This window comes from Lepidochelys kempii, chromosome 25 (assembly GCF_965140265.1).
Source record: "Lepidochelys kempii isolate rLepKem1 chromosome 25, rLepKem1.hap2, whole genome shotgun sequence".
Taxonomy (NCBI): domain Eukaryota; kingdom Metazoa; phylum Chordata; order Testudines; family Cheloniidae; genus Lepidochelys; species Lepidochelys kempii.
This window is the reverse complement of record NC_133280.1, coordinates 7,097,065-7,114,885: the sequence shown is the minus strand read 5'-3', so window position 1 is coordinate 7,114,885 and position 17,821 is coordinate 7,097,065. Positions and strand designations below refer to the sequence as shown.

Genomic DNA, 17,821 nt, shown 5'->3' with positions numbered 1-17,821 from the left:
GTTTTAGACCTTGCGTGTTAGACAGGCTCTTGTGTTAATTGTGTTAAGATCATTTACAGGGCACATGTTATGTGAGGCAGGGAGGCGTATCGCTGCTAAATTACTGGTGAGGAAAAAATTAATTCCTTCCCTCTGAGGGAATCTAAGCTGATGGTTGGAGGTAGATCTTTATTCTGCTGTCTGTGGGTCAGAGCGTGGTGTTGAAAGCATTTCTCTGCTGGTCTCTTAATGACTGTATCTGTCTCAAAAATGGGCAATTGATCGCAAGGTCTGCTGGAAGAATTGGCCACACTATAAGGCTAGCTCCTCGAGAACTGGTCGAAATATGGCATGCTTTAGGGTAGGTTTCCCTCTCTAAAGATGGCGTTGACAATCTCTGCCAGCAGAGGTATTGAGTGTTACTGAGCATCCTCCACCAGCCATGATGGGGGGTGGCATTGGTGGAGTGTCTTGGTCTTCCAGCTTGATTTCAGCGGGTGGTTGGTTTGTTGTCTGGAGGAGCATCCTGGATGTGGTTGTTCTTCTCCCAGACACACTACCGGGGATTTTACGTCAAGTAGCATTGGCATTCAGGTGGCCTGGCTTGACAGAGCAATAGCATCTACTAAACGTCGGCAGGGCAGGATTTAGCTGCAGCAACGGCAGAGGCGAAGAATGGTGGCTTGGCCTTTGCTGTACTGTAGGATTCTAGGAAACCCTTGTGCTGCGTCTGATCCTGTTCGCTGCCAGCAATGCTCCATCCTGCTTCATCTGAGAACTATGATGGTCTATGTGGGGGAGGAACATCTAGGCACTGGTGTGTTAATGGAAGAGGCCAGTGCATAGTTCTAAGGGCTCAACAGATCTTTTGCTCCTTGGCCCATGGTTTCAGGTTCCATAGAGGATGCCAGAAGCCACCTACTGCATCGGATTTAAGCCTTAAAAATGAGAGAGAGGTTGTATACAACCCTACTCTGGTCTCCATCTCTGAGTATATTCCACGCCCCCTCTGCTCACACCCACTAACGTCAGACTTGATGCCAGAGAATCTTCTTCTGCTCCAAACTCTGAACCTTCCTCTACGTCCTCCTCGAATGCATTATGGCCTCTCTGTCCTCTTTCAGACACCTCCCAATCAGCATTTTTCACAATGCCCACAAGCAGTGAGGAGTTGTTGTTTTTCATTTGGTTTAGTTATGTAGCTCCCTTTGGATTCCTCACCTTCTCTGTGCATCTCTCTTAGGGTAAAGAGGGTCTCTTTGTGTCTCATCCAGTGCTGGGGACATTGCTGTCATATAACAAATAATAAATGGAGGTCACTTTCCTCAGGAAAGCCAGGGCAGCTACATTTTACTTACTATTTTTGTTGACCTGTCTGTGGTCCTGTTTTACTTGTGCAGAAATGTCCTGTGTGGGGCCTAGCGCCAAAGCTCTTCCACGTCTGACATCGAATAGAAAACATCCATTGCAAATCCAGAGCCTGTAACGGATCCCCGTGTGCTAATAATGGCAGCAGCAAAAATTACCTGTTACTACGAAGGTCGATCAGAAGCCAGACCAAGCCCGTAATTACTTTAAACAAGGCTTGTTTCGAATGTGTCTGACTTACTTTTATAGATGATAGCGTACTGGCTAGGGGACGTGTGCCAACAGTGCCCTCTGCAGGATGCCAGCAGAGCAGCTAAACTGTGGGTCAAAGGCCCTATGCTGCTGACCTCTCTCAATTTTTTCCTCTGACTCAAGCAGTAGCACTCGCTTTAAAAGTGCGCGCACCTCTTCTCCACGGCTGCTGACAAGCTACCAGGAGCTACAGTGTACAGTACAGTAAGAATCCTGAAATTTCTCAGGGCGGGGGGGGGCGGGGCACAGATTTGATGCAATATATTTTAGTTGCAGAGCTGTCGCATTGCCGCTCTCGTTTGTGGCTGTAGCACCTAATACACACACAGCCACACGGAGACTGTTGTACTCTGCTAGAATTCAGAGATGGGAGAGAATCAGGCAGTGCCGGCAACCTCCGTCCATTCAAACAATCGGGAGATTGGTTCTAAAAATCTCGTGGGTTTTGTTTGTTTTTTTTAACGAACCAATTTTGCTCCCTTTTTGTTGGGTTGGTTGGTTGGTTTATTTTGGCAGGGTTGTTGGGGATGGCTTTTTACCATCTGGCTTTTGAGTTGTTAGGATAAATGAGGGTCGTATTTTCAAGATATTTTTTTCACAGCCATGAGGATTAGACATTTTTTTTAAAATGAAAGCAGAGATTCACGTGCCAGCACAGGACTCCAAGAGCTGGGACTTTAAGGAAAACACTAAAGAACACCAGGCTTGGGGTAAAGTTGGCAACGCTCGGTTTTGCCTGTTTCTTCCACTTCATCCCCAATCAGGAGATTCTCCAAGGCCTTGCCCGGTCTAGTTTTAAAAGTCCTAAGCAATCGGACTGCCACCACCTCCCAGGGGAGAGTCATTCCACGTTCCAATAGATCCCACTGTTAGCTGAATTATCAGGAAGAAATGGCCTCGTGCTACTTTGGCAATGACCAGCTATGCTTTAAAGGGGAGTTCCTACCACAGTTTCAATTTCTGTCCTCCACTTCCCCTCCCCACCTTCCCCCATTGAATTAATTCCGCTGAAATAGCAGTTTTTTCTCCCAGGTGTTCTTGATCTCCCCCTTTCTTCCACTTGAGGGGGTTTGTGCACAGACCGTTTTGTTTGCATGCTGTGTCCCTCCTAAAAATCATGCAACTTTCCAGCCTCCCACGCTGCCCTTTAAAGCAGTGGTTCTCCACCCGTGGTACATGTGAACCCCTCAGGGTAGGCAGAGCTCTTCCACGGGGTACAGCAACTCATCCAGAGATTTGCCTGGTTTTACAACAGGCTACTAGCACTAGCCGAGCCAGTGCAAACTAAAACGTCGTACAGACAATGGCTTGTTTATACTGCTCAATACAGTATCCACCAAAATGTAAGTACAATATTTGTATGCCAATCGATTTATTTTATAAATGATATGGTAAAAATGAGAAAGTGGGCCATTTTTCAGTCCTAGTGTGCTGTGACACTTGTGTATTTTTAGGTCTGATTGTGTAAGCAAGTCGTTTTAAAAAGAGGTGAAACTCGGGGTTCACAAGACAAACCAGACTCCTGAAAGGGGTACAGGAGTCTGGGAAGCCGGTGAGCCACTGATTTAAAGTACTTGCAAATGGAAATAAAAGGGGTTTCTGCTTTTCTTTTCTTTTCTTTTCTTTCTCTCTCTCTCTCTCTTCTACTTTATGATATATAAAGAAGCCCTGGATGTTTTCGCTGGAGGCATTCCTGGAGGACCAGAGGAGTGGGAGCTTTCTTAGCTCTTAACTGAGGTGGTTAGGTCTGTAACAAGATTGTGTGTATAGCTGTTATTTCCCTCTATGGGGTGGACCATGTCAGGCCTGTTCATGTCTATATAGGTGTCAACTAATGTCAGCGCCAGCTGAGTTCTTCTGAGGGGCAGCTGTTGTCTTTGCAGGACATTACTGGCGGTGGCGTCACCGTGAATCTGGCCCTGCTCCCACTGAAGTGACGGGAGTTTGCCATTGGCTGCACCGGGAGCAGGATGGAGCCCTACGTATGACTGCCTTAGCGCAGCGTTTGGTATATGTGTTCTTCCTCCACCAGGGAAAGGAGAGGATATAGTCTCTCCCGGCTGTGGCTGTGGGGAGAGACAGGCTAAAAGTCCTACCCTTTGTCCTTCTGGGCCTCAGTTCCCCATCTGTACAGTGGGGATAAAAGCCCTGCCTTGCCTCGCTGGAGTGCATTAAAGATTGCAGGGATCTCTGATGTTACAGTAAGGGGGAGCTACAAGGGAAGAGTTCAGGTCAACTGTACCTGTGTTACCCACTCGTGATCCACCAAGGGCACCCATTTCAGCCTCCTCAGCTGTCCCGTCTCTTGGGCAGAGAACCACGTCTCTTCCCTTCCTGACTAGGGTTTTTCCAGGCTGCACAGTTCCCTGCCTGCGCTATAATATTCCCAGCCAGCCGTGGGGTCTCAACAGGCTAGCATCTGTGCTTTGCTTTCTCCCCAGAGGTTATGAACTACCCAGTTACAAGATACCACCCAGCTCTTCCTAAGCAAGCACATTTATTCTTAAGGTGAAAGCATTACAGAGAGCACCCATTAAAAACAATCAAAGAACGTACACGCATGCTAAAAAGCTTCCCAGAGGTCACCCCGACTCCAACCTTGGGCTCTGGTAGATGTGGGTTTTGAAGGTCTGACAACCGGGTTTCCTTGTGGTTACAACTTCAAAACAGTCTCAGATTCAGCACCAGAACCCCGGGTTAGCAGTTCAGCTGTTCCTTTATACAGCTCGGGCCTTTGATCTTGTCTCCAGGAACAGTTCACCAGCAAACAATGACCCACTCCTCAGGGCCTAGCTTCCAAAGGCTGGGTTTCTGCATAACCAGAGGTGGGGGAAATTACATTCACTGCCCCCTGGGTATTTCCCAAGAAATGCACTTCACACTTCTTATCCTGTCTGGCATGTTTTCAGTACAGTTCTTTGAACACACAGACCTCACATCACATCTCCCTCCAGAGAGGTACATACAATCCTGACCCACAATAATACATAAACTTAATACAATCGGGTTTAATGAGGATATTGCAGGAAATCACCCTACCTCTCTCAATAAGAACCTGCGGGCAGGTCTACACGTCAAATGATACAGCTGTACTGATGCAGAAACACCACTGTAGTACCTCAGTGAAGACACTAATCCACCTCCAGGAGAGGCGGTAACTATGTCAACAGGAGAAGCCCTCCCATCGACACAGCGCTGTCTGCCCCAGGGACAAGGTCAATATAACAGCGTTGCTCAGGGGGGTGGATTTTTCACACCCCTGAGCGATGTAGTTATACCAATGTAAGTTTGTAATGTAGACCTGGCCTAAGATATGAAGCTGGATATGAGTTAGCAGTGTGCCCTTGTTGCCATGGAGGCCAACGGCGTATTGGGCTGTATTAGTAGGAGCATTGCCAGCCGATCAAGGGAAGTGATTATTCTCCTCTCTTTGGCAATGGTGAGGCCACACCCGGAGTATTGTGTCCAGTTTTGGTCCCCCCACAACAGAAGGGATGTGGACAAATTGGAGAGAGTCCAGCAGAGGGCAACGAAAATTATTAGGGAGCTGGGGCACATGACGTATGAGGAGAGGCTGAGGGAACTGGGGTTATTTAGTCTGCGGAAGAGAAGAGTGACAGGGGATTTGATAGCAGCCTTCAACTACCTGAAGGGGGGTTCCAAAGAGGATGGAGCTCAGCTGTTCTCAGTGGTGGCAGATGACAGAACAAGGAGTAATGGTCTCAAGTTGCAGTGGCGGAGGTCTAGGTTGGATATTAGGAAACACTATTTCACTAGGAGGGTGGTGAAGCACTGGAATGGGTTCCCTAGGGAGGTGGTGGAATCGCCATCCTTAGAGGTTTTTAAGGTCAGGCTTGACAAAGCCCTGGCTGGGATGATTTAGTTGGGGATTGGTCCTGCTTTGAGCAGGGGGTTGGACTAGATACCTCCTGAGGTCTCTTCCAACCCTGATCTTCTATGATTCTAAGACTGGAATCGAGCTAATAAATAACAGTTCGGCAACAGAACTGAAGGATCAATATGTGAAACCACAGGTGACTCTTTTAATCCATGTATTAAAGTGCTTCTGGGTCCCATTTCAAAGGCAGATGAAATTATAATAGGTTTCCAGACAACAAACTTAGTCAACTTGAAGTTTAAGGTTGCTAGGAGACATGAGTTACCAAAAATATCTACCAAGAACATTACAGTTGAGACCCTAATCATTCAAACGCATGGAAATGATCAGTCAAAGTAATGGATATGGAGAGTCTAATGCACTTAAATTCAGGTGTTCTTGTAAAGATGTTATTGTGGCATTATCCTACTGCTAACTGTGTGCTAGGCTCTGTGCAAAAGGGTCTGAAGGCGAGGTCACTGCCCCAGAGACTTTATGATCTAGGTAGAAAACATACAAATGCGGGAAGAGGGGTAGCGAGCAGCAGGAATTGACTCTGCATTGAGCATTCCAGGGGTTTTGTTCAGATGTGATTTTGGGGAGAGAAGGGTAAAATACGTAGGTGTTTAGTTTGCTAATGCGGCACGTTAATGTTTGCATTAGACATTCCCAAAGCAGCTTCAACTCTGACCTGAGCTATCAAAAAACTATACTTCTCTTTTCCAGTTTTACTTACTTTTTAGGTCGAAAAGCCTCAGAATACTCTCAGCAGTTACAGTCACATATGTTGGTGTTCTGACAGCTGTGCCGTGAAACACTTAAACAATGGGCTGTGAGGTGGATCCCACAGATGCATTCCAATCAAATGTGTATCTCAATTATCCCATTATTTAGACAGTACAGAAGCCACGTTGCTTTGTATCTATCAATGGTATGTAACTGAAACGTATAGTCTCACACCTAATGCTGCAAAACGTACAGTTCCTCAAATTGCCAACTATTTTTGATTCATTCAGTCTCCTTATAAAAATCCTGTCACTTGGCATCGTATCATAGTTGTTAGACAAATCATTCATCTACTGTATCACACAAAAACAGAGCACAAAGGCAGTAGGATCAAAGTTAAGGTTGGTTGGAGAATGTCTAATGGACCGTTTTTTTATGTCTTTTTTTTTTAAAGGGAATGTATGAACTTTAAGGGACTGGGATCTTTTCTGAGTGACTTTAACGAATAATCTCCCCACATTTTACCTAGGGAGGTGGAAGGAGATTCCACTTTAGAGGTTTTTAAGTCCCGGCTTGACAAAGCCCTGGCTGGGATGATTTAGTTGGGGTTGGTCCTGCTTTGAGCAGGGGGTTGGACTAGATGACCTTCTGCAGTCTCTTCCAACTCTAATCTTCTATGATTCTATTATTTTAATATTTAGGCATCGTTAATGATAACATTCTTGGCTTGTATTTTTAATGTCACTTGACATCTAGAATTTGAGGTTAACAAAGTTTTTTGTCTGAGAATTTCCATAGGTTTTTAAAATAACCGCACCTTGAACATGAGTGAAGAGTCTAATCTAGGCCTCCTATTCCCTGCCATAGACAATTTGGGGCACCGAGAGTGGAGAGAAGCCCATGGTGGTGGGGGTCCAATGCCCAATTCCCAGTGCTGCTCCCCCCTCTTAGGAAATTTGAACTTGACAAGTCAGCTGCACCAGAAAGATTGACCTGCCAATGCTGCCCAGTGTGGAGAATTTTAAATAACGCTTCTTTTTTCCCCAGCTAATCTCCAAGCGAGTTTGCCACACAGAAACTTTGCACAGCAGCATTTGTGGTAGAGGAGGGGGATCCTAGTTCAGCAAAGCACTTAACTTTAAGCTCGTGCATCCGACCCATTGACGTCAGCGAAGCGAAGTCCAGCGGAGAATTTGATCTCTCATGCATCGCCATCATACTGAATTAAAACCAAGCGGAGGGCAATCACATGGGAGTGGTAGAAAGCATGGATGTGCTCTGTCTATCTGTCGGTGTATTTATGTAGCTCCCATCACTTCAGGAGAAGAACACTTCCCTGAGGGGCCTCTTGGAGTCCATGGTGTCAGAACTAGGGCAGGGCTTGTCTTTATTGGTATCTCGTGCAGTGCTGAGCACATCGGCGCTTAGCAAGTAATGAACGTTAACTCCGTTTTTGCAGAGCTTGGTAGTGCTGACAAGACCAGGCAAGAATAGGGATGGGCTTGGCATTTACCAGCTTGGGTAGAAGCTGACACTTCAGCTCACGTCCCTTTGCCTTTGACAAAAAGCTCTTTGATTATTTCCCCCTCCTACCTCCTCTTCCCCGCTATTTTCCTCCCCAGTCACCAGAAGCCCTCGTTTTAAAAAAGCCAGCCAATGGGAAACCGGGGAGCAAGTTGTTCCCGGGGTGCATTGGGAAGTGCAGCCCACGGAGGGGAGAAGTCAGCAGTCACGACTCTGGGAGTGTAATGCAGCTTGCCGCAGCGCTGATTATGGGGTGGGTAAAGCTTGCCACCTCCGGCTCATTGTTCCAGGAGAAGGCGGTTGAGTGAGGCATGAGAGAGACAGTTTTCAGGTGGGTAGCTGATATGTGAAACGCAGGCAGGCTGTGGGAATAGGCTACTTTAAAATACTCCGTGCTGAAGGCGGGATCTGAGTGCCTAGCAGATCTCACCAGCCATGCAGGAGTCCCAGGTAATTGCAGATGTTGGGGCTTGTTAGCGCCGTGGCCCTCATTCATAGTCTAATAAAATGGGCTCAATCCTTCAGCTAAAGTACAGGCCATCAATGGCGATTAGGTAGGATGGGCAGGGATGGTGTCCCTAGCCTCTGTTTGCCAGGAGCTGGGAATGGGGGACAGGGGATGGATCACTGATGATTCCCTGTTCTGTTCATTCCGTCTGGGGCACCGGACTTTGGCCACTGTCGTCAGACAGGACACTAGGCTAGATGGACCTTTGGGCTGACCCAGTGTGGCCGTTCTGATGTTCTGAAGAGGCTAACAGCAGCAGAACAGAGCCAGTTGTGCTGGGCAGAGGAAGGCAAGGTCTGTAGTGGCCTGGCAGACCCCTTCCCAGCCCCAGCTCTGCAGAGGGCAGTCAGGAGCGTGACTAGGAAACCCAGTGGATCTCCGGGGTGTTGCGAGCCCGCATTGCAGCTGGCAGAGTTTGGTGGCACAAGGATTGAATGGGCCACAGAAAGTGAACTCCTTCCCTTACCCGTGGGCTCTCCAGCTGCGTGTCGAGGCACATGGGTGAGGAGACGGGGATGGGAAGTTTGTCCTGCCTGCCATGCGCTGTCATATGTCCATGTTGCCGTAGAGTTTAAGGCCCAAAGACACCAGCAGATCATCTCATCTGACCTCCTGTGTCTCCCAGGCCACCAATCCCACCCAGCTACCCGCCCACTAGCCCAACAACCAGAATTAGACCAAAGGATTACAGCCCTCAGGAGACTAAACTACTGAGTGCCATAGGCAAAGAATAGGAGGGAGCATGGTGCACCAGTTGCCGGGAATTGATGAAGTGAGATGTGTCCAGATGATCCTGGTAAGCGACCTTCACTCTGTGTTGCAAAGGAAGGTGAAACCCCCCCCAAGATCACCGCCAATGTGACCTGTTAGTGTCCTCAGGATGAGCCAGGCCTTCTCTCAGCAGGGCTGCCAGTCTGGCACCTTTCCCCAGTACTAAATTCACTTGTAGAAAAGGAAAACACATACAGCTGGTTATAGACTGTATCTTCAGATCTCGGTTTCAGCTTCTCTCTCATTCAGCTACGAATCCCCTGTTGGATCTAGATCTGCGAAAGAGGAGGCTAGGATTTATTTGACTGCTGTTAGGGCTTCTGTTATCAAGGTGTTCTCAATCCCACAGGCGATCTTTTTACCCACCTTTTACATTTCCGCCCTCCTTTGATGCTCCTTGCGGCAACGTGCTGCAGATCTGAGAGGAGGGACCAGTAGGAGAGAGGGCTTGGAGATGGGAGGGGTGCGCGGCTCCCCGGCCAACACCCCAAAGCAAGGTCACTGTTTTTCATTCACAGCCTGAATAAAACAGCTGTGTGAAAGCTCAGAGAGGTAGCCTAGGTTTGGGACCATTTGTAATACAGAAATTGATTCTAGCTGGGCTCCCCATCCAAAGAAGGAAGATATTTACAATGAATGAGACCTTTTGTTCGGCACAAAGTGAGTTTGCGATGAATCCAATGAATTAATAAATACTCTAGTAAAGCCGTACCAATGCATGTCGCATGAAGGGGCTTCTTAGCCTGCAGGCCTGGAGTGGCAATATGCAACGTAGATGCATCACTTCTACTCCAGACAGGGCCACTGCGATCCAAGTGAGCTAGTCTGATCTTGCAATCTCAGCACATTTAGGCTGGATTAGAACCTGGATGGAAGTTGCAGGAAGTGGGCTTCAGGAACTGGGGGGCTTGATTGGGTAGGAAGTGCTTTTCCTTCCGAGCCAGTGTTGAAGTAGCGTGGTGCTGATAAGCAGGACCGGATTTAGGGGCAGGTAACCCAGGTGACTTCCTGGAGTGCCAGACTTGGGGCGGGTGCTGGGCTCAGGGCGCCAGGATGTTATGCTTATAAGAAGCACCCGGGATCTTTTTTAGGGGCAAAGGCAATACACCGTGTTTATTGAAGATACAACAATGAGCATATGCATTCAATCACACACACGCACGCACTGTCCTGCCAGTTGATGTTATAGTTACCAGTCCAGAGTCTGGATCAATCTAGTGGCCAGCTAGGTTGATCAAGGGTAGGGAGGAGCCGGGTTCCGTCGGTCGTGACATGATGCTCAGGGGAAATTTTGGCAGGACAAACCCAAAGTTTCATGGCAAGGCACCCTGTTTATATAGTGATTTTCCATCATAGGGACCAATGAGTTTTGCACTGTCACACTGTAATCAATTGTTGTTTGATGAGTGTTTGTTTTTTTTAAATAGTTTTTCTTATTTTTTATTTTGTTTTTTTTTATTGTTTTAGGGAGTTCTTTCATGCTGGTTTTGATTACAGCTATTTTGTCCCCGTTGATAGGCGCCTGTCTTATTTTTAGAGTCGTCAATCTGCTTTTCTTTGACATTTCAATAGGGGCGTGCTGCAGCCTCCGGGCGCCCTTGCGTCTGTCTCCGGTTCCTCCCTAGACCATCTGGTTCAGCCCTGGCCTTTACACTTCTCTTTTAACACACACATTCCTCATTCACACACAAAACAGAATTAATTTACACAGAACATTTTGAACAGGAAAATCAAGTTGCAATGCAAAAGAAAACAATCCCGGCATTCTTTTACTTATTTTAAAATGCTAAACCCACAACAAAGTGGTGACCCTCAAAGGTCTGTTACTGCCTTGAAATCAGCCCAAACACAAAGGAATTCTGGTGGTTGCCCTTCTGCCAGTGGCATATTAGGCCATTGCTTTCTGCTATTCAAAAAGGGTGGCCGGCAGGATATGGTTAAATCATCCATCAATACATTTAATACATGCTACATTATTATTTTATTCTTCTTTATTTTTTATTCTAAATTATGCAAAATACAAACATAAAATCCTACTACGCCAAGGGCAGGTATTCAAAAGTTTAACAAATGGGGAGGGCACCTGGGGCACCATTTGAACTAGGGCCAGCCCTGCTGGTAAGCAGCGCCATCCTTCAGATGCAATGGAAAATGTGAGGTCCTGGCTAGATGTCATTCAACATTCGTGGCTGAAGCAGGGGTTCTAACCCCAGCACCCGGGCCAAAACCCCAGTGTGGGCAAGTGCATCCTGCCTCCCTACATTTCTGCCTCACAGCCTCCGTGGACGTCCTCTTCGTCTTCGCTTCCCACCCTTAATTCTCTGTGTGCTGCGAAGCAGCTGGTGCGCTCCACCCAGAGCCTTTCGGTGCAGGGCCCAGTGACCCTTCCGTTTCCAGTGGATCCTTCAGGGTAAAAAATGCTACGGAAACAGGATTGTTGTTAGCGTACCCATAATGGGCAGATCTGAGAGGGCCTGGGTAAGATCCAGAACCATCTTGCATCTCAAGGGGAGATTACCTTTCCACTGGGAGAGGCAGTGACCTTGGTGCGTGATGATCATCCAAGAAGTCTGTTCAGAACCCCCCCGTTTGGCGGCTGTAGTTTATTTTATTTTATTTTTTTTGTCTCTTGCTTTCTCCAGAGGATCCCCGACCTGCTGTGCAGAAACATTTGCCGCGTAAAGCTTCCCAGCCCCCACGTGCCCCAACGGACCCAGATGTTGGTGCGGGCTCAGAGCTGCAGAACAGTGAGTGAGTGGCTGGTTTGCAGGGCCTCCGGGCTGCGTTTCCCTGACCCTCCCCGTGACGGGAGTGTGATGGCTCGTGTGGTTCCGTTGCCTCTCCTCATAGACTCGTCGGATGGCAGAGCTCAGCAACGACCCAGCGCTTGGGTCGTGTGAAATTAATGATCTCCTAGGCTTCTTGTAGATTACAGAGCCGTGGAGAGCTCGGGGAATTGGCTGGATGGAGCCTGACCTGGTCTGTGGCTGGACAGAGGTTGATGCTGAGGGTCTGGTCTGCTAGAGGTCAGACTAGATGATCATAATGGTCCCTTCTGACCTAAATATCTGTGAATCTATTAATCTAATCACGGTCCTGACCCTGGCTCCTTCTGTGGCCTCAGACAAGTCCATTAAGTTCTGTGCCTCAGTTTCCCCAGGTGGCAAAGGGGATCATACTGCTGCACCTTAGCTCCTGTCTGGCAATGTGAAAAGTACTAATCATTGCTTTCCACGCTGAAAGAGCTTGCCAAAGACAAGCTAATTCTTCTGACACCCGTCAACTCCCCTAATGCCTGCTGAAGGTACGTCTACACTCTACACTCCATACACCGGCATGTGGAGTACACCCCCTCACCCCCACCCTGGCACCAGTAGAAATGGCAGCATAGATGGTGAGGCACAGCTCAGGCGAGTGACAAGGGAAGCCTGTGTGTGTGTGTGTGTGTGTGTGTGTGTGTGTGTCCTACACAGCTCTCTGCAGCCCAACCAGCACCTCCCCTGTCTACACTGCTCTTTTTAGCAGCGTGGTGCCCCGCTGCCTCCCAGCGGCTGGAGCCATTCCCCGCCGCAGCTATCCAGCAGGTCTCTGCTGTGGAGCCTTTCCACGCCCCAGGGAAAGGCTCCTGTAGTGGGGAAAGCCTCTGGCAAGGGGAAGGCAGTGAGGAAAGGCTCTGACAGCAGGGCTCTGCCTCCTCCCACCAGAGCCTTTTGCTGACACGTGTAACTACACACCGCTGTGTGGATGCGGCCTCCTTTGTGCCATAGAGATGGAGCCCGAGATGGAGCCGCATCAGCCGCAGTTTCCAAATAGGGAAACGGAGGCAGGGGAGTTAAGAGACTTGCCCAAGGCCATAGAGGATGGCAGGATTACAGTTAGAACTCAGGACTTCCTGGCTCAGACACCTATGTTCCGGATTGAATTCTCCAGAGCGGTCATCTGGCATGCGTTACAAATCCATCTATAAAGCAAGCCTCTCTCCCCCACTCTTGGCCTCCCCACCTTAACAGTGTCTCTTTAAAGAATCCTGGTGACCTGTGAGATCCTTTGTTCTCGCAACAACCCGGAACTGTGCCTCTTCTGGGATCAAGCTGGAGAGCCACCGAGCTCTGTCTGCAGCAGAGCTGAAATGATGATCTATCAGGGAGTGCACACAGGCCTCCAAATCCGACACCCTAACGCTCTGATGGAACATCAATCCAGATAGAAGCCAGCTCCGGCCCCCTTAGGAGCGGGGGAGCTGGAGCTGACGGAGCTGATTCCGCAGCCTTGCGGGAGCAGGTTGTTTGTTTCCTTTATTATTTGGAATAACAAAATAATGAGTCTCCAGGTCTCAGCAGGCCAATTGCCAGGGTCGCTGGGTGATGGGTCCCATTCAGGAGGGTGTTGGTAGCATGGGTCTCAGGGCATCTAGTGTGAATGGGACGCTCGGCCCCACCCCAAGGAATGTAGCTGGGTGCTTAGATGCCCTGGGGATGCTGAGCGTGGTGTTAATGTCCAGCTACACAGAGAGGATTTTCACCCATCTTGTTTGAGTCTGTCCCAGTTTCAATGCCATGTGGCTGCTTCTTGCCAGGTGGGTTTCCAAGATCATCACCCCCGAGTTTGCACCCGTCATTATGCTGGGTTGGGGCAATATTGCTTGGTGGCCTCTGTTCCGATGTGGGAACGCAAAAGCATCCATCCTCTAGGCAAGCCGCTGGGCGTGGCAAACCCTGCTTCCCATCTCAGAAATCCGTGCAGTCTCTACTCGTGCTGAGAGGAAACCTAAGTCCCAGCACTGTCCTAGGGTCCTAGAAACCGCTCAGTTAGGAGTAAGTGGAGCCAGTGCAAAGTTCTTCTGTGTGGAATATTCTCTAGGGCTTTGCCCAGACTGGGTTTAAATGTCTCAAGCAATGAGGTTACACCCTTTCCCTTGGGAGACTCTTCCATAGTCAAGTAGACCTCCTTATCAATGGACTAATAGACAATCCAGTGTACCCGCTGCAGAGCAGTCCAGGAACCAGCTATCTTCTGAGATCTAGTGGGTGGAAGTATTGCCTAGTAGACGGAGCATTGGACTTGGACTCAGGCAACCTGCATTCTAGTCCCAGCTTTGCTACTGGTCTGGTGGGTGATCTTTGGCAAGTCACCACTCTGTGCTTCGGTTTCCCCACGTGCAAACAGGGATAATGGTACATATCTCCTTTGTAAAGTGCTGGATAAGAAAGAGGTATTATGCAGCCCAAATTTGGACTTCCCCAAGTCTCCCCCCTCCACTTTCCCCGCCTCCGTGGGGTTTGAACCCTGCCAGTGTCTGTAGATGTTGTTGTATTTCATAGGCATGTGTCCCCTGTGATCAATAGGAGTTGCCTGGGAAGACCGAGAGTGGTCTGTGTCCTGCATGTGGTGGATCTATGGCTGCTAGGGGACTATGCCATGCTATGATCGTCATTGCAGTGGATGTCCCGTAGGTTCGGAGTAGCCATGCAGAGGTCCCCGTCAGGCGGCTGGAATCTTTTCCTGCAGTTCCTCTGATCACAGAGGTTGCTGGAGCTGCCTGTGTGGTACATGCAAGGCGGGAGAAGAGGCGTGTGCATTAGGAGAAAATTGGAGCGCATGTGAAGTGAATGAGGCCAAGTAAATCTGCTTTCTGCAAAGTAGGCTCTGAGCTTTGTGATAATGCCGGGGCTGGATTGAATTGCTGGAAGCTGGGGCACCCGCCTACTAATGTTGGGAGTGAGCAAAGCCCATCCATGGGAGAGGCGCCAAGCACGTGTGAGCTCTGTGATAAATCTGCTGCCACTGGCTACAGAGTGTCTCTCTCCTTTGAAAAGGGTTCCCATCCTGGGGCTGGCTCCTGCACTAAACAGTCTGCAGGGACCTGCCCCGTTATCAATGGAGTTCCCAAATTTGGTGCTATGGGTCAGTCACTTTGTCAATCTGTGTCTTTTCACCATGCCACAGATCGAATGCAGGGCCCAGAGGTGCTGGAACCAGGCGTGCTGGGGGTGCTGCCGCACCCCTGGCCTAAGTTTCCTCTAAGCTGGGCAGCCGTGTAGCAGACTATTAAGGGCTGTGCAGGCACTCAGGGCTGCAGTGGGGAGAGATGCCTGTCCCCCGGCCCCAACCCAGCCCAGCCATGGACCTGCTGCGGCCGGGGGAGACGTGCCCCTGCCGCGGCCCCAACCCAGCCCGGACCTCCTGCGGCCGGGGGGAGACGCGCCCCTCCCACAGTCCCAACCCATCCCCGGTGTCACACATCACCTCCATATTGGTGCCCATAACAAAATTCATTCCGCACATGGGTGGGAATAATTCGAGCAAACGCTGCCCCGGGCTGTAAGTGGTTTCCATAACACACAGGGTGTACCGTTTGGTTCAATGGCTCTCAGCACCCCCACTGTACAAATTGTTCCTGGCAGGGCCCCGTCCAACTGGTGGGGGCATCAATCCAGGCGTGACTGGGTCAGGGACCGAAAGGCCCTTAACATCTGACCATGTGGGGGATGGTCTCAAAGAAATATGGCCCCACTGCTTTGAAACCCTCCAGTCCTGGGTCCTGATCAAAATTTTGCATCCTTTCCTCTAGAACTGTCCAATCCAAACCCCAGGGTTCTCTTCCTCCTCCTTTTCTTCTGTCCTACGTGGTGCTTGAATCACATAGGGCCTTAGTCTGGGGCCTCAAGGCTCATGCCATCTTAATTACTCAGAAACATCCTGCCAGGGATTTTATCCCAGTCAGGGGCTGAGAGGAGAGGAGGAACTGATGCTGAGCTCAGTTATTACACATTTTAGAGCCAATTAGAGGTCGCTGGACAGCCCGGAAGTCGGGGCCGCAGGTTTAGGCGAAGAGGGAATGTATGTCAGAGCAGTTCAATGAAATGCGACTGGTAAAGGGCAGCGAACAGGATTCCAGCTGAGGAGCAGGAGCTGAGTAGCATTAGGAGCTTTAAGCGTCTGTGGACTTCAGTAATTTAGCAGGACCTGCGTCAGATTTCTGCTGGGACGGAGCTGGCCATCCTTAAGGGTCAGGAGGGAATTTTTTGCTGGCTTGTCTGTCATTGCTTCTGGGCGTGGGGTTGGAGTGGTGGTGGCTGGGTTATATTTTTTTAGTATTTAGAAGTTTTAAAATTGAATAGGCCCGAGCTGTCCTTCAGACATCTCAGTCACAAGGGATTCCATGGCTGCTTCTGGGCCAGCACTGCTACGTGAGGGTGATTTACTGATAACAGGAAAGTGCACGCAGAGTCTGTCTTAAAGGAACAGAGGACTCCTCACACCAGATCAGCCCAGTGGTTTATTTAAATCCAGTGTCCTGCCTCCCGCAATGGTTAATGCTTTGAAATGACCCACGAGTCCCCTAGCAAATTGTGCAAGGCTGCATAGTGGGAGGGAAAATTCCTTCCTGACCAGCTGATGCCCTGAAGCTTGAAGTTACTGATCCTAGCATGTCTTGCTGTCAATAATATTGCTCTTAAAAGTCCCCAGTCCTTGAGAAACACAGCCCCAGTATTGGACTCTCTGGCCCCTCTGGGCAGTGCGTCCCACAGGCTGTGTGAAGAAGTGTTTCCTTTCATATGTTCTAAACTTACCAGCCCTAAATTTCACGGAGCGACCTCTCACCCTCGCACTGTGGAGCAGGGTAAAACGCAGGGACTGATTGCGTTCCACGTGTATGAGATTTGGATGGGACGAAACCATTATTGCATGTCAAGGAGAGCCTGGCACATTTGTCCAGACCTCCTGACTGGGCCAGCCCCATTGGGCCTGGAGCGACACTCTGTGCCACCATGCAAGAGACAAGAATTTAAGTCACCCTTAAACCCAGTGGGTTTAAGTCTCATCCACACTGAAGCCCCTTTACATCTCTTGGGTGGTATAAAGGTGTGAGGAAGAGGATGGTCTGAGCACACTGTACTACAGCTATTCTGTACTTCTCATGGGGGTCATGGGAAGCAGAGAAAAATTATGGCTGCCCAAAGGATGCTGTTACTTGGACAGGGAGCGGGAAAGGCCTCTGGCTGCATTAAGACACAGAGAAAGCACAGGGGGCTAGAAGACACTTTTTCCCTCCCTCCCAGTCTGTTCCTGCCCCAAACACAGGACAAGAGGAGCTGAGCACTGGGGCTGGTGTCTTGCTCCCCAGACTTGCAGAGGCTACAAACCCTCTAGGCTGAGATGGAGCTTCAAGGCTGGAGGGTATGAAGCAAGCAAAAAGTAGAGGCCTCTCCAAGGAGCTGAGAGGAATCTCCGCTCCAGGGTTGCAATAGCTTTAACAGCTTCTCCTCTACAGACCGGTATTTAAGTGTCAAATATTATTTCAGCCAGTTGGGTCCCAAAGCACTTGGCTACCTGATCGTTCACATTGAGTCCAGCATTTTGGAACCACTAGTGAAATGCAGCCCCCTCTGGGGTGAAACAGAGCTGTTGGTTAACCGCGCACAGCAACAGGAGGTAGAGAATAATGCTGTCGCCAGCTGAAGGCGCAGTGGGAACTGAGGGAGCACGGGGTATTATTCAAATTGAAATTTTACTGTCACAGCGTGACTGGCCCCTTTAAGAGGGGAAGCGGGGGTGGGTCCAGGGCACCTGTATCTGATTACCGGTTGCCCAACTGGGCTTAAGGGAAGGAACCCGAGCCTTATAAAAGAGGAAGCCCCGGCAGAGGTTGTGGTAGAGCTGCAGGAGACTGGGAGGAGGGTGTGGGCCAAGGAGCCAGAGGGCTGAGCTTGGCTACCAAGGGCTGAAGTGGTGGCTTCCTGCAGAGCAGAGTGGGAAAGCAGAAGAGCTCTGGATGGGGCAGAAGACCCCAGAGATGCATAAGACCTTTTGTG

At 49.5% G+C, this 17,821-nt stretch overlaps 1 protein-coding gene across 5 annotated transcripts in view; it reads left to right on the top strand.

The window, feature by feature from the left end:
- The window catches only part of LINGO3 (leucine rich repeat and Ig domain containing 3), a 109,371-nt gene that overhangs the window by 22,668 nt on the left and 68,882 nt on the right, over positions 1-17,821 (top strand). For 2 of the 5 annotated variants that reach the window (XM_073324102.1, XM_073324104.1), the window contains exon 2: positions 11,648-11,756. The gene's annotated coding sequence lies outside the window, so the exon portion shown is untranslated. Of the gene's footprint in view, positions 1-2,876; positions 2,943-11,647; positions 11,757-12,243; positions 12,310-17,821 lie in introns of those variants that run through there. The other 3 variants (XM_073324105.1, XM_073324103.1, XM_073324109.1) reach the window with 3 other exon arrangements.